The sequence below is a fragment of the Leopardus geoffroyi genome, chromosome D2 (assembly GCF_018350155.1).
Source record: "Leopardus geoffroyi isolate Oge1 chromosome D2, O.geoffroyi_Oge1_pat1.0, whole genome shotgun sequence".
NCBI classification, from domain to species: domain Eukaryota; kingdom Metazoa; phylum Chordata; class Mammalia; order Carnivora; family Felidae; genus Leopardus; species Leopardus geoffroyi.
In genome coordinates, this window is record NC_059334.1 from 3,087,800 (window position 1) to 3,109,021 (window position 21,222).

At 38.7% G+C, this 21,222-nt stretch overlaps 1 protein-coding gene and 1 pseudogene across 18 annotated transcripts in view; one reads left to right on the forward strand and one right to left on the reverse strand.

Annotated features, from left to right (window-relative positions):
* PCDH15 (protocadherin related 15) overlaps window positions 1-21,222 on the forward strand; it is a 1,244,966-nt gene that overhangs the window by 459,401 nt on the left and 764,343 nt on the right. The window lies entirely within an intron of this gene.
* LOC123576380 lies at window positions 6,478-7,751 on the reverse strand (annotated as a pseudogene).

A 21,222-nucleotide genomic window follows, 5' to 3' on the forward strand; every position in this document is an offset into this window, starting at 1 on the left:
AGTCTAGATGGGAAAAGAAGTGAAGGGTCTAATTCAGTTCTCAAACGATGCCGACAAAATTCACGGTACCTGGCCAGGTGCATGCTTCCCTCTGTGGTTCTAACCACCTGAAAATGTTCAACCCACTGAGAAATAGAATACTCATCTCCTAATGGTGTGAAGGCAGAACTCATTTTATATATCCCCAATGGAAACTGAGATTGAGCAAAAATGTCATCATAGTCTTGCCGGGCTCCCAGTCATCGGCGACTCACACAGCTCGTGACAGAATGGTTCTGTTCGTTGGGTCTTTTCCTGTGGCGTCTCTATGCCTGTTACCACCACTTCCGCCCCAATTCCCTTAAGCTCCGCAATTAGCTTCTTCTCACAACTCTACTAAAACTGTACCCTCTAAAGCCTCCAATGACTACTTTCTTGGACAGATCCTATCATTTACTAGCATTTCAGCAAGCGGCACTATTGATCTGCCTTTCTTGCAGCTTGGTTTTTCTCAAGGATTCTGACTTGTTCTGATTGTCTATATATCAGACTTCTCCATCTTCCTGATGAATATTCTACCTCTTCCTTTTTGAAATTGAAATTGCCCCACTCTTGTTTATATTTCCATAAGGAGCTATATTTTTTAAGAAACAAATTTTGATATTTTTTGACAGTTTGGTCATTTTCTGCCCCAATTTCCCTCCCATGGTGTGTTCCTCTCACTGCATACCATCTATGCACTTTTCCTGCAGTCCACACATTCAGATTCACTTATTTAGTCAACATTTTATTTAATTTTTTTAACATTTATTTATTATTGAGAGACAGAGAGACACAGAGCATGAGCAGTGGAGGGGGAGAGAGAGAGGGAGACACAGAATCCGAAGTAGGCTCCAGGCTCTGAGCTGTCAGCACAGAGCCCGACGTGGGGCTCAAACCCACAAATTGTGAGATCATGACCTGAGCCGAAGTCGGTCTCTTACCCAACTGAGCCACCCAGGCACCCCTTAGCTAACATTTTATTGCATATCAACTCTAGGAAAGACTCTAGGGCATCAAAACTGAGACAGTGTCTTCATCTAACAATGACAGAGATACTCAATACACTGTGAAGTATATCATAATAGAATTGTGTGCAGTGTTTTGGGAGAACACAAATGGAAAATCTAAAAGATTTGGAGTAGGTACAGTAAGAAACTGTTTGCAAGACAAAACCTGAGTTTTCAAGTGAAGGAACTTAAGGAACATATGGACTTCCAGAAAAACCGTGTAGAACACTGAGTTGGAGTTCTGGTTTCAGATGTATATACGTATCTCCACAAAACACCAAGGATTGTGCATGCTGTTCTCTGGCCTCATTCAGGAAATGTTAGGTGTTAAAGTATCTGAAGGCAACAAAATAGCACGTGCTCGTTTGTGATCATGAGCTGTCCAAGCCTCATTTATAAGTTCATCCCCTTCATGGAATCCCAGCAAACCACATTCCTCTGTCTGTTTTTGTTTTAGTGTGTGTGTTGTGTGTGTGAGAGAGAGACACACACGGAGAGAGAGAGAGACAGAGATAGAGACAGAGAAGAGAGAGACATCCCTGGAAGCAATTTTTCGAGTGTTTGCAGTGCTCGGTTTTTGCAATTGATTGTATCTAACGCCTTCTCATAAACTATAAAGAAGTGTCCCTACATATCATATATGCATCATTCCTACATGATCAGCAAGTTCTTCTAAATCAGGAGTCATACTGTTACTCTATCTGTAAACAGCATCTCTTAATAAGAGCCACTAACATTTATTTACCATCTACTAACCAAGCCCTCCATAGACATATTATTATTTCATTTTCACAGGAGCTCCATGAAGTCCTGGAGATGATATTAATCACCACATACCATTTCACTACAATTTCACCTCCTTCCTAGACCAGAAAACCATAGAGGCACAGAGAGGCGGAGTTGGTCTCCCCAGGTGCCGTACCTGGAAGGCGACAAAGCCAAAACCAGACCTGTTATCTGAGCTCCACGTGCAAAGCCACCTGCTGGGCGTCAAAATCTAGTCTTCCCCTCCTGACTTTATTCAAATTATCTTTGTTCCTTCGTACTAACCCATTCATTGTTTTTTTGGTGTTGCTACTAATGACACTTAATCAAAATTAAATGTGGAGAAGTTAGTCAAAGGGTAGAAACTTCCAGTTATAGAAGAATACGTTCTGGGGTAATGATAGTTAATAAGACTGCACTGTGTTCTTGAAATTTGCTGAAAGAGTACATATTGGGTGGTCTCACCACAGGAAAATACACACAAGCATGCACGCATACATACATACACAGCAAAGTAAATACATAAATACATAAATAAATAAGACAACTATGCAGGATGAAATTGTGTTAATTTGGTTGACTATAGTTATCATTTTGCAATGCGTAAGTATCAAGGCATCACACTCTACACCTTAAATATGTACAGTTGTTGTAAATTATACCTCAGTCAAGCTGGAAAAGTAATGTCTGCCTTCCCCCTTTATATTCTAACACATCATATGATGTTTGTTTTATGTTTAGATTATAAATTGCTGAAGACAGAGACTGTCTCATTTGTTTTCCTCAGCCCTTGATGGAATGACCCAATTAGTGGTTATTGAAATAAGTAAGCATTGAAATTAAAAAAAAAAATTGAGAGATGAAGTACCTCTTTTGACAAAATAGGGCATGCCGGTGAGGTTTGAGAATACTGAGTTCAAACCACAGTTGAGAAATGCACTTGGTGAGGGTTTGATGTCTATGGCGGGGCTCAGCATTGACATGGGGACACAATCACTGAACACCCGTGTACCGAGATGCTGCACGGAGCTACTCTTTTGCATCGTGCTGGGAAAATGGCTTAGTTGAGCTATAACTACACACAGATACGTCGTGTTTTAGAGATTCCGCTGGCATTTATCCCATCGTGGCGTGCCATTTAGAAAAGTCTGTGGAAACGTCAGACCGAACCCATCTTTCCTCAGGTGTGCTTCCTGCCTTTTTTTATCTGATCATCAGCTGCCGTTCTGGGCATTTGTTCACGAGGTTGGCGGCTCACACAGTGGTGTTTATTCCTAGATCAGTAGCCCTGTTCTCACCACTAATCTTTCCTCCTCGTGAAAGCCTCGACACCGCCCCTCAGGGCCACTCAATTAGACTGTTCGGCGAGGACTGTCCAACTACTCTGAGTTTATTAAGTGTCTCTAGTGAACAGTCGGAATACTGATGAGAGCTGTTCGGACTGAGCCTGAGACCTTGTGTGAAGAGGGAGTGCCAGCCCCGTCGTCCAGAGCGTGTGGCTCCGTCCCAGGTGTGGCCGCAGCTGGTCCATTGGGTCTGTGGGATGCACTTCCGGTAATATCTCTACGGGGAGAAGAACACAGCCCTTCAAGGAAACTCAGCCGTGCACTGTGTCCTTTATTTCCCTTCATTCATTCATCTCTCCAGGTGTAACAAGCATGTGCAGCGCCTGTTACGTGCACAGCAGTTTTCTAATAACTGTAGCTGTGTGGTTTCTGTGTGCCAGCCACCCAACACACACTATGCACTCTCCTCTGCTCACACTGCATATTTATTTACCCGTAATCCACATAATGTGTGTGTATGTATACATCTTTCTGAATAGGAGGGCAGTGCTATGGGAAAACAATCTCTGGGAAGAGCCAGATTTCTAGGACAGCAGGAAGCAAACAGGAGTGTTCAGCTGAGTGTATATTTTCTTGTTTAATGTATTTAACCTTCACTCAAGTCCCATGGGATAAATTCTCTTATTAGCCCTGTTTCCCAGATATGAAAATTGAGGCTTTAAAGATACCAAGCTGTCTTGGTTCAGAGTGCCACGATCGTCCTTCAGGCTGCCTGGCTTATGCTGCCACATTCGTAACTACTATATTTCATAGTTTTAGTACAGAGGGTTAGAGGACTCATGAAAGTTGAACAATGTGGACCCTGATCCTTCTTGGATCCTTGGAGAATGATGGAGCCATGATCAACCCCTGTTGTCCATTTAGTCAACATATATGTATAACATCTATCATGTGCCAGCTTCTTGCTAAGTTCTGGGGATACAAATATCAATAAGGTACATTTTTGACCTTGTGAATGCTACAGCCTAGTTTGTATGAAACATCCGTGCAACGGACAAACAGATTACACATATTAATCGATATACTGTACATTGTGAAGGCTGGAGTTAAAAGGATGACAGGGGGCCTGGGTGGCTCAGTCAGTTAAGTGTCTGCTCTTGATTTCGGCTCAGGTCATGATCTCACCATTCGTGAGTTCGAGCCCCGTATCAGGCTCTACACTGACCTCACAGAGCCTGCTTGGGATTCTTTATGTCCTCTCTCTCTGCCCCTCCCCAGCTCATGTTCTCTATCTCTAACTGTCTCTGTCTGTCTCTGTTTGTCTCTCTGTCTCAAAATAATAAACTTAAAAATAAAAGGATGGCATTCTTACAAGTGTGTCCCAAGTCTGTGCTAGCTGTAGCTAGCCCTAGAAAGATTTTAGGATGAGATAGTTTAAGTTACTTGGAAACTGAGTGACGGGATGCATTAGATCCAAACCTGCTATATTAAGCATTCATGTGTGCAAAGCCAAGGGGAACATGGGAGGATTAACAGATGATACCCATTGGTGGTGTGTGGATATGGAACATTATCGGTGGCACAGTAGTTGAAGCATGAGCTTTGGAGTCACATAGACCTTCTTCAAATCCTGGCACAATCAATGGATGAATTTTGATGAGTTATGTAATCTCACTAAGACTCAGATCTCCATCCGTTAAACAAGGGTAATAGCAGCTCTGATTAGATTGCTGTTAGGATTAACTGATGTGCACGAAAACTGCTTTCTATGCTTTCTAGCATATCGGCAGTGATTAATACATGCGTTTTAGTATATTATAATAATTATTACTATTTTCAAATTAAAAGTAAGGTCAACCTAATGTTTCCTTGTCATTACTCAGTATTTATTTAGGTTCCCTTGGCCTGAAAACATTTACACACACACACACACTCACCTGCTACATCTTAAATGGACCGTACCTTTCTTAGAGCAATCAGTTGCCTTCTGCATCCTTTTTTTTTCTGGGAACCATAATTCTCTGCATGATCTTCTGCTCATCGAGCCTGGCATTTCTGAGCTGCACTTGTTAAGGTGTCTGGTGTAGAGTGGAAACTCGGTAACCACTTGGTTGTCTGTACCCTTTCCACAGTTTTCTTTCATGTTCTTTACCTCCTTCACCTCTTTGTCAGTTTTGATTAGTTCCTTTTACATGCAGGACTTTCCTTTAGTTCCTTCCTACTACCCTTTCTTCACTCAGGTAGACGTTTCTCTTATCACTTTCTTCTCATTTTTTCCTCACATTTCATGCAACCCTCTCTCGCTTCCTTATTTCTTCTTTTTCCTGTTTCTTTGTCTTGTCTCTCTGTTTCTATCTCTCTCTCGTACACAGCACCTGCTCTACTCTTGTCACCTTCCTCTCTTTAGATCATTTAAATCCTAGAAAGTACAACAAGCATTTTCCTGGCGGCCGTCACTCCAAGTTTTTAACCGTTTGGTCAACATTGAAAAAAGCAATCCTAACTGGACTTTTAATCTCATTTGTTACAGAAAGGAATTAGGATAGCATTTTAGAAAAAAAATTCCCAGAGTACACGCACACTTCAAAACCTCTAAAGCTTCCTTCTGTTATCAGATGAGCACTTCAGAGGAGATGCCGTCTGATTTCCTTCCCCCAAGATAATGAAGTTTGAAAACATTTTCAATTTAATCTCCAAATTTGTAAGATTTAAATCCAAACTAGGACCATTGCCAAATAGCACCTGTTAAATTATCAGTTCCATGGAAGTTCGTTTAAATATGGAAAGTGAGATATATTCTCGGGAAAAAACAGAACCTAGAAGGACAGCTGCCCAGTGACCTGGGGCCACTGGACCAGAGCCAGTGCAGGCGGCCTGCATCAGTCACGGGTGCTCCCTGCCTCCATCAGACCTGACACAAGCAGGCCCTTTTTTTCAAACCATTTAATGTGGCTTTGGGAGCAGACATCCACAAGTGTGACATCTGAAGACAGGCGTGATGTATTTCTGTGTGTTGTACGATACCAGCCGCTCCATTCCATAGCATAAACAAAAAATACACAGACCAACGTACCTATTAAAAATCATATGAAAATCAGCTTCCATTTACTGAAACTTCTTGAAGAGTTTTCCAAGTTCAGTGCTCATGCTGATGTTAAAAGACAGTATTATGCAAACAGCCTTGCCAAGAAACTCTTTAATTCTGGATTTTCCACCAGCCCCATCCCTTCACTAGACATTACTGGAAGGAACAACTGACCAGTGATGGGACTGCTAATAAGAATAACTAGAAACTTCTAAAGAAGCACTTTAAAAACAGAAGAGATTCAACCATGTCCCCCAACATAGGGAAGTGTCAAATGGCAATATTCCTTGTTGACCTTGGGCAATGCCCTCCAGTAGGAAATGCTGCAATTTAAGATTGCTGACATGTTTTGGTAGAGCAAATAAGTAATGAATAGATTGTTAAAAAAAAATCAGTGACTTACACTATAAAAAAACATATTCAGTAAGCGTTGGATACAATTGAATCTCATTCAGAGTTTTATGCTTATGGGATTCATATGGCCATATTTAACTTTTTTTGGCTCAGTTCAAGTTTAATAGAAACAACAAAAGATGGCAAGGGAAGCCCGCTCCTGGACACAGCAGTTGGCTTGCCCCACAGCACAGCTCAGGCCATTCTGTCCAGAGGAAGAAAGGCTGGTGTCCCCAGTCCTTGCGGGAAGGGCCTGTCCTGTCCCATTCCACATCTGCACCTAAAGTTTTGTGTTTTAAGCATGACAGTTGTACAAAACAGATTTTGTTTTCATGGCTGCCCACTGCAGCCAGGACCTAAAATGGCTCTGTGCTCACTTCTGCTTAGAGAATTATTCCTTGCTCTTCTGGATGTCAGGCTTGATGGAGTCACGGCCAGGCTTCCAGCCAGCTGGGCATGCTTCCTGTGCCTGGCAGTAAGCTGGAAGGCCTGAACTAGTCTGAGAGTCTCATCCACAGGGCAGCCAACAGACAGGTCATTCACAGTCATCTGCCCAAAGGCAGTTCCATCATCAGTGATAAAGAGGCCCCTTCATGAGATGCCCTCATCAGCCTTTAAGACTCCACTCTCCCGAGTGATGGTTCACTTGGGGTCTGATACTAGGGGAACAATGATGGGTCCCAGTGCTCTTTGTTTCTCGGGTGTGTTTATCCATGCCAGGTGACAGAAATGGGAGTCTGCAGGAGAACTTGGCAGTTGACTTTTTAAAATTCTCCTGCCCTGGATCACCTGGGTGGCTCAGTCGGTTAAGCATCCAACTTCAGCTCAGGTCATGATCTCACAGTTCATGAGTTCGGGCCCCATGTCAGGCTCTGTCCTTACAGCTCAGAGCCTGGAGCCTGCTTTGGATTCTGTGTCTCCCTCTCTCTCTGCCCCTCCCCTGCTCATACTCTGTCTCTCTCTACCTCTCAATAAAAGGAATAAACATTTTTTTTTTTTTTAATTCTCCTGCCCTGTCACTGAGAGTAGTGATCTCCATTGGGCACACAAAGGTTAGGTCAAGAGCGTAGAAGGGTACAATATATTTTCCTTTGTAGTCAAGGGGGCTGATGTCTGAACTGGCCATCTGGCATAATGGTCATGGCTTTGATGTTGGGGGACAGGATGCTTAATTTCAGCCTTTCCTAAAGACATCTTGCTGTCAGCAGCTCTGAGAGATAACACGGCAAAAAGCAGTCTGGAAGAAGACCCCTACACCCATTTTTAAATGCATTTTTTTGAACCTATACCAAATTACAAAGACATATTGCTCTAAGAGGGAACAGAAAGCCTGTACATAATGAATGAATTAATGAATGAATGAATGAATGAATATTTCACTTCCTTTAATGAATATGTAGGAGCAAGTGAATTTTGAAAGTATGCACAAAGAGAAAATTGTATTCTAACTTCGGAAATTCTCAAAATAGGCTCTTCTCAATATGCTGTATGTATGACAAGTTTGGCAACACTTTTATTTCAATACATTAGCCAATTATACTGAAGAATTGGATTGGATTGTAGAATTTCATTGTATAAAACTAGAAAAAAGGAAATAACTTTACTGGTACTTAAGAAATACATTTCTTAAGTATTTTTTGAAATTTCTTTCAGGTTTGAGGTTTGGAAATCATTTTAAAAAGTATGATATAAAGTTATTTGAATAGATGCTCTTAAAGTAAATTAAAAAAAAACTTATGTCAGAATAGGTTTATCAAACTTTATCATCAGTCTTCCTCCTTCACTTTGGAAGATAAGAAACAGATACTTACAAGGAATAAACATGGGTCAAAGTCACTTTAGTAAAGACTGATACTTTTTATAGAAAATATATTTCAGGTATTTATTGGCAGATATGCACTTTTTCCTTTTTCCTTAGTTTCAATGCATTTTCTTTAAAATATACAGAAATAAGAACGTGTGAAATGAAATGAACTGCTACCTCTAAATTGAGCCATTATGATTATTCTGGTTTAGGACATAATCGTTATTGCTTCAGAGAAATGAATTTTTCTATGAATCACTTCATCTCTGTTAGTGAATATTTTTTTAAGAATTCATTAAATATCTGTTAGTGAATATGTAATATATATCTTGTGCTAATTACTTTCACTATTCATTCATTTAATTATTTATTCACTCAACACAGTTTTATAGGATTGCTACTATGTGCCAGGTTCTGTGGAGAGCACTGGGACAAAGAGTTTATTCCAGATGGAGAGAATAATATCCCCATCCCGATGGAGAGAGTAAGGCCCCATGATCAGAAGTAAGCATGGTATGGCTAAGAGTCTGAATGAAGGCCTGTGTAAATCAGATGCTAATGAAACTGAGGAGATATGCAGGGACCAAGGTTTGTTGATAGTCAAAGTGATAATAATTTTAGTTTTAATTGTAAGTGAAGCCATTGGAGTTTTAGAAGCAGGAGTGCAAGAAAATATGTGACAATAAAATCCCATTTGTTCTAAGACAGATCACTAGATACAGTGAAAGAATGGATTCCCGTAGAGACTGATGCAGAAGACTCACACGGGCAAGATACACACCTGTGACATAGTCTAACCAGGAGATGGTATGGAGGAGGAGGGTTGGGTCTAGAAGGAACCCAGATCTAGAGACCGGGGGAGAGATTAATACAAACACACACAATGCACACACGTACACATACACATGTGATGTGTGATTTATTAAAAGCCAAGAGCGAGGGGAGTGAGGGGAGGCAAAGATGTACGGAAGTATTCCCAGAGCTGGTCCATTCACTGAGATGGAAGCCCTAAAACGACCACAGATAGAGGAGCGATCGTGAGTTTAGTTGTGGGTACATTGAGTTTGAAAGAGCAAGTAGTTAATTTAGAATGGCGTTAACATTTTGCAAAAGTAATAGTGAGTAATCCTCAATGCTTTGCTCTGATTTTTCTAAAAAAATCACCAATGGGGTAGGAAATTATCAATTCTTACAATTATTCTGACTTTGTTTTTTGTTGAAAGAAGTATATATTTAATTTTGATTCCTCTCTGGATCCTTGTGTACAATTCAATGAATTGTTTTTCTTTATAAGAATGTCTAATATACAATTGGTAAGGTAACAATTGTATATTGGATATTCCAAAAAGAATAATAAACATAATTTTTCTCTCAAGAAAGAAAAAGACATTGATATTTTGTGTTTAATTTGTTAAAATAATCATATAAAGCCAAAATGATAAAGAAATAAAGGAACATTGATCTAGCATTCTGGAATGCAGGATTTTTCTCTAAAAATTTAGAGTTTGTAGGCCTTTTTTTCCCTTTTAATATTATAAAATGAGTAAATTTAGAGCCCGCTTCAAGAAACACAACCGGTTGACCAAATAAGATTTTAAGAATAACATCAAAGAAAATATGTATACTTTCTCATGGACTCAGTTTTTGAAGTTATGTTTATCTGAATAAATCATATTATAAACTATGGAAATTGAGAATAATTTTATGGGTGTTGGGTATTGAAGAGGGCATGTTTTGGGATGAACACTGGGTGTTGTATGGAAACCAATTTGACAATAAATTTCATATATTAAAAATTTAAAAAATAAAATAAAATAACATAGCTAAAAAAATTTAAAAAATAAATAAAAAATTCAAAAAAAAGAAAAGAATTTTAAATTTCGTTGTAGCCCCTTTATGTAATACAAAAATTGAACTTGTAATTAATTAAAAAATACATATATATGTAAATTTTTTAAAGACTGTAAGGAAAATGGTCATGAATTATTTTCCATAACCCATTGTAATTCAATATGAAAACATCAAAAATTACTATTTTGAAAGATTAAATGTAATACTCCCTAACAGTTTTTGTCCTCCTCAGGGGACACGAGGGGTAAAGGACAGGGTTTTTGGTGTAGGGATACAAGTGTGAAGAAGGGAAGCGAGGCACCCTCCTAATCCCATTAGCCATCTCATTTTTCTCTTTTTCTCTGTTGTTTTGTCTGGGTAAATTTTTACCTGAGAACTTCAGGATGTTAATTATCATTAAATGCCCTTACTGAATGTAACTAAATATACTCCAGATATATTAACAATATGCAGAGATTCCTGGGACAGATTTCTTTCCCCATAGTACAAATTTGAATTTTGAAAAAACAAACAATCGTATTTATAAGTCTGGCAATTATTTCGTAGACCATATCCTTCTTTTCAAAACATACTCATTAGATTGCAATCAAAATAGAGTAAAATACATAGTTTCTCCCTGAATTTAGTACCCCAGCCTAAGTGTCATAAATCCCTGTCTAAAACATATGGTCATAAAAGCTAAAAAGAATTCTTTTTTTCATAAAAGATCCTGAGTCCCCAGAGTTTAAGGAGCTCTACTGTGTTCTGAGAGGTACAAAATGTGACACAAGTGGGGGAATGGAGTAGTCTCCTCACTTCTGTGAAGAACTAGAATGACATCAGAATATTAAGAATTTCTGTGCATAAGGTATCGCTTTGATCCTTGAAGAGTTTGCAAATTTGGGAACACCGAGACGAAATCTTGACATGGACATTGGTGACCCACTGTGCTTCCAATCATAGCATTGAGGTGATGCCTTCAAGTGACTTTGAGAGCAGAGGATTAATACATGAATCCACTTATATAAGACCATATTGCCAAAGGGATATCCAAAAATGGCAGGGCTAAGATTTGAGAAGACAGAAGCTTCAGTTATTCCACTAACAAGCTGGATGACCTTGAGAACATCACTTCCCCTATCTGGGACATAGTTTCCTCATCTGTTACATGAAGAGCTTAATTTAAAGTAAACTTTGATAGGAGATTCTTAAAATAATCTATTCAAATTGACCTGGACATTGTCCATGTAGAAGGTCCTCATGCTTCAAATGTTTAATAAAATAAAAATATATCCTCTTCTGTCCATGGTACTGAATAGATGAGCTAACTATATCTTGAAACTTGATTGTTTCAGTACCATAGTTATTGAATTCATGACACACACCAGACAATTCATTATCCCCTTGGGATAAACAAAACAGTAGCTTTCCAAAGATTCCACATCCTAATTCACAGAACCTAAGAATATATTACATTACATGGCTAAGGGCAATTAAGATTTCAGATAAAGCTAAGTTAGCTAATCACCTGACTTTCAAAAAAAGAGATTATCCTGGATTATCCAGAAGGACCCAATGTGATCATCAGGCTTCTTAAAAGTGAAAAACGGAAGCCATTTAATTCTGAGTGGGAGAGGAATGTGAGTGTGGAGGAAGTGACAGTGATGTGCTAGGAGAAGAGATTATCTGGCTGTTATGACCTTTAAAGATGGAGAAAAGACCATGAGCCAAGAGAAGTGGACAGCTTCTGGAAGCTAGGAAAGGCAAGAAAATGGATTCTGCTGTAGACCCCAGGAGAAGAACACATCCCTGTCCACACCTTTATCTTATGCCAGTGAGACTTGTGTCTCACGGAACTGTTGTTCTGAGCTACATAGTCAGTGGTGGTTTATTACATCAGCCATAGAAAAGTAACACATCCCTTAAAGATTTTATAGCATAGTTAGGGACGCAGACAAGAAACCTCATAAAGTGGTCAAAGTGGCATTCACAGAATTTTACGGGAAAACAAAATTGCTAACAAAACCATTCTGGAGTTAGCCTCGTTAAATTGTTTTTCTTAAAGAACAGTTGTAAGTTGTGCCTTGAACAGGAGTAGGGTAAGCAGAGGCAGAGATTTGTGATAGAGGGAAGAGAACTGAGCTCAAACAGAGGCAGTAGCAGATGCTATGACATGAAGGTGTGAAGGACGTTCGTATACCTGGAAAAATCACAGCTTACTGAAATCTGTTTACTTCTGTTTTACCACCGTATGTCAGTATAGCCACAGTTTTCCTTTACATGATTTCAGGTAAAACAACCAAATCTCAGCCTCGTTCCTAGGATTAGGAAGCAATAGGAATATACTTGTAGACTTGGTTTCTTATTCATAGTTATAAAACTAAAGCTTTAAACTATCATTTTGCATAGACTTGGGCCTCTTTGTATCTTTCTGCCATTCCAGTTATTAATTCTAGAAAGAGGAAAAGTGCTACCAGGCTGTGACCTGGTGCCCTTTCCACGGTCCTCTCATCCCTTGTGCTCATGTCACCTCTTTCTGTTCTACACATTTCAGAGACTTGATCTAAAGTCTTAAAGCACATTGCATTTTTCACACGTGTGGCTTCTTGAAAATATATTTGTTTAAGATAGCTTCATGGTTTGTCAATGCATGCTGTTTATAAATTTCAGATCAGAGGGAAGATATGATACCTCCAAATTCAACGCAATTTACTTGCATAGTATGCAGAGAACAGACACCGCTGTCCATAGCAAGGTCTGCTTACAGGGTTGGCCCTTGTCTGGCATCTGCAAGAGAGATTGCATCCTGGAGCAGAGAGGAGGGCGTAGGGCACCACAGAGGTGCAGGTGCGTGGTACTGGTATTATTGCTTGGGCAAGTAGGCAAGGGTCATTACGTCATATCAGTACGTACTTTTTAAGAAGAGCCCTGTTCATCTGGTAATGATTAGAGGGTATAATAAATTGCTTATGATTAGTCTAGTAAAGTATATTTAAGATGTAATTAAAATGCTAACAATGGAAGAAAAGGCTTTGGAAACATTAGTATTTCATTCTGAGAATTACTGGACTAATGCTTTTTTAAATGTTTAGATTTTGTTTATTTTTCTTAATGTTTTGTAACATTTATTCATTCTTTGAGAGACAGAGACAGAGCATGAGTGGGGGGAGGTGTAGACAGAGAAGGAGACACAGAATCTGAAAAGCAGGCTCCAGGCTCTGAGCTGTCAGCACAGAGCCCCACGTGGGGCTTGAACTCACAAACTGTGAGATCATGACCTGAGCCAAAGTCTGACACCTACCCTACTGAGCCACCCAGGTGCCCCTGGACTCATGATTTTATACTGGTTAACTGTACTTCATCTCTCTAAGCTTTTGTTTCCTTCCTTCACAAATGCTGATCCTGAGTCTCTCGTAATGGTTTTGTGAGACAGGTTAGCCCTTAGACCCAGTAGCAAACATTTCTGGTTCTCCGAACAGGCATGTTACAGGATGGTACTTCTGCGCGTGTTCCACTCTTCTTTTTGTTTTCTTTGGTGATGTGCAGCCATGATATCTGTGATTACAGCAGTGAAATTACACAAATCAACTCTGAAAGAAAAGTTTGACAGCCAGCTACAATTCGCCACATTTCCTTCCATATGCTGAGTGTGCCATCATTCGCTTTGGCTCAACTGGTCTTCTGAGCGACTTTGATCACAGAACCATTTGCACATGGAGAATGAGAGAAAGCGTATACGCTCTTTGTTGTTTTATTTCTGTTTGTTCGTTACCACAGCGTATCTTTGCCCATCCTTACTGGTCAAATTTTTATTAAATGAAATAAAATAATGCAGCACACCCAGCAATAATGCTTAATGTATTATATGTGATTCGCAAGTAATAGCATTATGTATTCCACTTATGTACCAGAGCTCGAACAGAATACCACAACGAATGGGTCAAGTTTAATAAGCAAAAGTGTAGGGAATTTATCAGTACATGGAGAGGCACACTCACCTGACTGATAGAACAGGAGGCGTTAAATACAAATTCTGTCACCACCATTTTTTTGCCTGGAGCTGTTTTTTTACTTGAATTCTTAGAGAAATGATCAACTAAATAACTATGTGTTTTACATCAATTTCTTAATGACTGTTTTTACACCAGCTTTGCCTGACCATGAGTCAGGAAAACAAGTTTCAGATGATTTCTTTCTTTATACAATGAGATTATTCTTACAAATTTCAAAAAGAAACAATACTCAATGGTATGCTATGTAGGCAGACTTATATATGTGAATATTGTTTTAGGAAAGAAAAATATAGACATAAAATTCTGGTGAATGATAACATCTGGCCATGAGAGTTCAATGGTGAGCTCATGATTAGAAATCTTTATCTGACTAAAGATGCTGCTTACACTTAGGAATCTACTTAAAAACAAAAAGAATCTCCATTTGGGCTTGTTATCCAAAGTAGCCATGGCCAGTATTGTATGGCATTTTAAAAGCATAGAGTATAATAAACTGTAGTTTTAGAATTGTAAAGAAGCCTAATTATGTGTCTTTTAAAGTTCACTGAAGTTCAAATGTTTGTTTTGGCGGACCCACAGCCAAAGCAGTTGGAAGACAGTATATATGCACAGGCATCTTTAAAATTAACTGTTTTAATTACCAAAGTTAAAAGAAATATATAAATTTTCTTCTTAGTCTCTTTCCCTGTAGTTTACTTGCTTTCCCTTATCTTCATCCTTTTTAAGGAAGATTTACAGAGCCCTGATTCATACACCAAGAACACAACTGCCACTTAGATTAACAAATTAATAATGCTGCACATTTTCACATAAAAATGTGTAAATTTGGATAAAATGCAGTAAGTCCAGAGATTTATACAACCTTCAAGAATTAAAATAAGTAAAATATTCTTCATTTTCCATAGCTATAATCAATGAAATATTTTGAAATTTTAATAATTTTTAAATGTTTTTATTGGCTATATTTCCGGACCATATAAAGAACATTCTTAAGAATACAAAACTGTGTAAATATCTTGTAATGTCCCATATGAAAAGTTCCTTTCCTTTGAAATGCAGTACTGTTTTTGTCCTTGATGAGAATACCGCGAGTATATGATACAAGTATAGGGGTGTGAGGAGCCTCATGAATTGAGCGTAGACATTTGGCTGTGGACACAGGGAACTTAAAGTATAGAAGGTGTCTGAGGAACAGCTCAGACGAGGAGACACAGGCATGGCTGGCGTGTGGGCATCTTGGATATCAGGGGATGCATGGCCTCAGGGGGAGTTCTGCCTGCCTCGTTTGTCAGTTTCCATAAAATCTCTCTACGTGCCTACACTCTTTTTAGGACTTAGACTCCATTTTTATGACCTGCATGTTTGTCGTGGGGACATCTCTCCACAGTGAGCGTATCCATCAGGTTAGAGACATAACTGGTATATAGACCCTGTGGAGATCACAGGGAGCCCTGCTGCCCTCACGGGGTCCTTTCTTGTGTGCTGTGCCACCTCCTTGTTCCCTTCTGCAGCTGCCCCCTTCTCACAGGGTCCAGGTGGCTTCCACTACAGGTTGCTCTGTGCTCTGTCCAGCCTCCTCCTCGGACGCACACATGACCCACCCGGTACACCACCTCCCTCCTCTGCTCCAGCCAGACAAACCATGTGGCAAACACCCAACCTTCTTTGCTCTTGGGCAACACCGCTCTCTATTTTTTTACGGAACAAATCCACGAAACTTCAGTATCCTGGAAATCTCATTACTGAGATGATTAGATCAACTTCCGAAAAGAGTCAGAATTTTAGAGGGAAGAGTTCAAGTTCTATCGAAAATGCAGTATTCTTTGCCTCTCACAAAACAATACTGCTAAACACAAAGGCATTCAGGAGAAGGTACTTAGGGGACCTCTGTCCACTTCTTCCATGGCTCTCTGACCTTCTGGTTGACCCATACTCCCTTGTTCAGGTTACTCTGTTTAAACAAAATATGACATAACTCCCGTGACCAAAACTCAGGTTTTTCTCTAGTAACCAGAGATTCTCACTGAGTTCTAATTTAATTTGAGCAAGTGAGAATATACCTTCCGTTCCCTGCTTCCATTTATATCCCCAAAGCCTACTCAGTACCTCTCCCTATTGCCCTATAAACTATGCAAAACTCCCCCCGCCAAAACTGTGTTAATATTTTTTCCTTGAAATATACACTCCCAGTCCTTTTGAACCTAGGTCTGATTTTACAGTCTATGGCGTATTTTTTGATTTGGAAACTTAAGGTAAGTGATTTCATAAACCTGTGTCTACTCTCCTTTTGATCCAGTCTTTGGGGAAGTATGCATTCTTATAATTTCCCTCAGGATAGAAAATTCAAGAAGAAGGATGCTGGTGCCCTTCATCCTCAAACCACATTTTGGATCTCTTCCCTTCAATGTAGGGTTGTTGCATTTCTTCCTTTATATCCTTTTAAATTATTTCTATGGAGCTTTTAGAAATATTTAATTAAAGGTAACACAAAGAAATATTCACTAACATTTTATTAAAAACCAAAATATCTCAGCTTCAGCCTGATTAAGATGGGTTTTTAAGGTGATTCACATTTTAACTCACAAGGACATCCGCATGCAGTTTAGGGTTGTAGAGAACAGAGGCTTGGTGTTAAGAGCCCGAGATATGGCATTGTTTATTTCTCACTGAAAATTAAAAAAAAAAATGAGTTGACATTTTCCCCCAGTAATGTTAAACCAAACTAATAATAAAATAACACACATCCAATTAGAGAATAACTGAGGAAGAAATTACAATTTGATTTATTTTTTTAAATAATGATATATTTTTAACCTGCGCCTTTAGGGGAGATGAGAAGTAAGATTAATCGGAGAATTCATGTCAAATGGATCTGTATGTGTGTAAGCAGAAAACATATATGAATCCTCAAAAGGAACTTCCACTTGCTGTTTTCTATTTATCACTTAAAGCCCTGCTTTCAAGGGTTGGTGTGACTAGTGCCCTTTTCCTGAGATCAGAAATAGCCATTTCCCTGAGATCAGTTGTCCGCAGCTCATACCTAATGCTGTGATAGATGGGAGAAAACCAGTAACAATCATGTGACAGCTACTGGCAAATGACTAGCAAAAATGGATGTAATTTTATATCGCTCATGGCTTGAATTTCCCCCATTATATAATGGATGTGCCTTTGTAATTATTTTAGGATGTTAAAATTCAGCTGCACTGAATATAGTTTAAGTAACTATTGACCATATAATTTTTCTGTGATTCGATGCACACGCACATAATGGGTAAAGTACTATAGTGCATTATATTTGTAGTTGTTTTCCCAGAACAGGTGAGATGACCCTATTTATTCACCCTAGTGAGTTTCACCCCCTTGAAGTCAAAATAAATTATAATATATGATAGAAAATTGAAGAGCTATAATGCAAATTGAAGGAATACAACCAAAAGTCCACTGAAAGATTTTGTGTTTTGAGTGGATGTCAGATTATTTTCAGCCTATTTTTGACCATTTGCTTGTCTGCTGAGTATCTAGTCTAACTTCTCAAGTTAAATGATCATCACTGCCACCACATTCCTCTATTTATTCACTCTCTACTTAATTGCTTAAGCCAGATTTTGAGAAGTACCTTGGATTTGCTTTTGCCATCTTTCTCATATATGGATACCCACCCTCTTTATCAGTTCTGGTGGTTCTGTTAGTTATTTATTGCATCAGTGCCTTCCTTCGTGCCTCGCTATTTTATCAGTTAAGATGCCCATGCTCTGTTACTCTGAGAAGTAGAGCGGTCCCCTGGATGGCCTCACTGTCTCATCAAACTTGCATGGCTTTCTTAGAGTACTCTTTCTGAAAAATAAACACTAAAAAGGTAATTTAAAAACGGTCAAATCTATTAGCCTGGCCTATAAAGTGTTCCCCGTTCAAACTTACCTACTCAACTTTTACCTGATTATCATACAGGCCACACAAGAGTTACTCAAACAGAACATGCATTTTACACCTTGATGTCTTTCCTAGAGTTTGTCCAGCATCTTATTCATCTATGAAGAACCAGCTCGGGTGACTTTCCCTAGAAGTTTTCCTTTCTCTCCATCCCTTGGAGAGTTACTCATTCTCTGCTCCATCCATCTAGTATGCCTTGCAACTAACATGACGTTTATCACACTGGACAACTCATCCTTTTTCCAGCTGGACCATCCAAATCTTGAAGGCAAGAGCTGGGTCACATTTATCTTTATATGTGGCTATTTTATATGAAGCTCCCTCTGCAACCTAGTTTCCTTTTAAGGATTACTTACTTAGCCTGTTGGCTTGGCTGCCAACCCTCTAGTAAAGACTTCTTGCATCCTTTTGAGTTAATATCTCTGTGGTTGGTATCGTGAAATTACTTGCTTTATGTACCTGTCCTCTATAGCTGACCCTTCAACATGGATTCCATTCTGTTTACTAATGTGTGCTCTTGGACATGATTGTTTTGACTGTTTCTTTTTCTTGAGCCTTTCAATGTTTGGTCTGGGCAACATGGCCACTAAGTCCATTTTTACTCCTATAAAAAATTCAGCCTGAGTCTCTTCACATTGCTAGATGAATAAATTACACATCCACATGTATACCAATAAAGATGTGTTGAATACGTTAATGGCTAGATGAAAATATGTGTGTGTTTAAAAATATCTTAATGCCTGAATATTTTTCTTAATTCCAGAAGCAATGTCATTTTTCCCCATTTACAAAACTATTCCTCTTACAGTATGTAAACAAGAAAAACAAATCATTTAAACTCTGAGTTTATATTTTCGCTCATTCCTTTGAGAGGAAACTGCACAGATATCAAATCCCTAGTTTTATTTTTTAGACATGCTTTATGACATTCCAAACATTGAGTACAGATAACAAACAATAATAATTAATCAAAGTTGATTTCAATTGCCTGAAGCATTATCTGTGAGGAAAACAGCATAGCAAATGTTCTCATAAAAATGTATTGCTAATGTGTCACTGAAATACAATAAAACAAAAGATTAAGGATTTCCCCTCACATACTGTGTTTCAACCTCTTATGTTGGTTGATTCCTTTGCCATATTTTGAAAGTTTCTTTTCCCTACAAATGATAGTTGATGTTTATAGCATTCTAGACTTTCTATGTTTCCATCTAACTCTTCATCCCTTCTCCTTTTGTGTGACCATTGTCAGCATGAGAGGGGAAAAATACTCAAATACACAGGCTGACTTCCATGAAAAATTACGGATAATAAAACCCCTCAGTGTGCCGTCATCAAAGCAATTTTGTAAAGTACTGGGCCTCTAAAGGAGAAATTAATGTATCTAACCAGCAGTACGCTGGGGAGGTGGCAAAAAAATGAGCCATCTTGGTCTTGCCAATGAAAGGTTCTCTTTGCTCTGTTCCAACATGCTGGCCACCAGCTTCCTGTCAGGAAGCACCATGGCCTTAGAGATGCATCTGATTTCCTGTAGAGCAACCCATGCTGTTTATCCCCATCAGAAGCAAAGGGCGAACTCCCACATCTGTGGCCTCTGGAGTTGTTTACTCTTTCCAAGTGGTTTGTTTGTGAAATTCTGAGTGGAGCTATCACCTATTCAATGTGAAACATTGCCAGGAAGGGACCAAGTAGGTTAAAAAGGAGGACATTTGTTTACCTACAGACCACCGATGCCATTGTTCTCCACGTGCACTAGAAACGTGCACTGCCTTCCAAGCAAAACTCTTTCACCTCTGCCTTTCCAATCACAACCTCCTCCAAAGGATGTGCCTAAATTCCATTAATCTTTGAAAATACATGTCTTCCAGTTACATTAAGGAAAGTCAAATAACTTGGTAAGTAGGATGCATGAACATGGCAGGTAATAATTTTAATTTATGATTCTGAATAGATTTCAAAATTTTTGAAAGGAAACACACACACACACACACACACACACACACCCCTGGGTAATATGCCTTTATAACTTTTCAAATGTAGGAAAGGCAACAGTAAATGAGAATAAAATTGGTATCATCAGATGAACACTTTACAAGGTTAGTTGTTGAAAATATTACAACAATCATTGAGGAACCATGGACTCTTCACAAACTTTACATTTTAACAATACTTGAATTGCCAGATATGTGCTTTGAATCCTCCTAATTATCCATTGATATGTCAGCTCATTCATAGGTACTTATGTATCTTTTGTATTCTGCCAGATTATGTACTCAGTAAAATTACAATAATAAGATGTATGAATGAACACAAATTACTATTGTCTGGAGTTTTTACTAGACTCTTCATATCTAGTAACCATCATTCTAACTAACGCTTTATAAACACCCGAGGCTTATGCAGACTGAGTGATACAAGCTCCTTAGTTGAGACAGTCAATGTGCAAATGAAGGTGCATCTTATTCCAAAGCCCTTGGGTTTTCTTCCACATACCACAACAAGCACTGTTCTCTGCTTGTTCTACTCACTTGCCTTCCCTCCTCTCTATTTCCTTCCTTTTTTCCTGTCCCTTCCACTCTTTTGGCTTTTAATCTTTGATTTTTCATTTGTGTCTCCTTTCATAACTATGGGTGGTAAACAAAAACAAAAAAAACAAAAAAACAAAAATTAGACTCACAGTCACATAATAATATTCCCTGCGAATATCACTTTTACCACATCAAATGTAACAAATTCTAGATGATTTTAAAATTCTATTTCAGCTTTAAAATATTGTCTCCTTCGGTAGCCATTCAATGACAATTTGCAATCCATTTGAGTTTTACGAGTAAAGTTCAGCAAAGTAAAATATTTATATTTGAATTAAATGTCCTAATTATGAATTTTTAAGTATCGCTTTTCTTCATGGAAAATAAGGATCTTTTAGCTTGTAACAGACTTCCTGTTTTTAAGATTCTCTTTTGCATTTATAAACATTTTCTACATTATTTTAGTTAAAGGGGCATAATTTTCCCTCTGCTTATCTCGTGATTTGTAAGGGCAAGGTATTTTTTTCCAAGATGGTGTAAAAGAGAGTTAAAATATA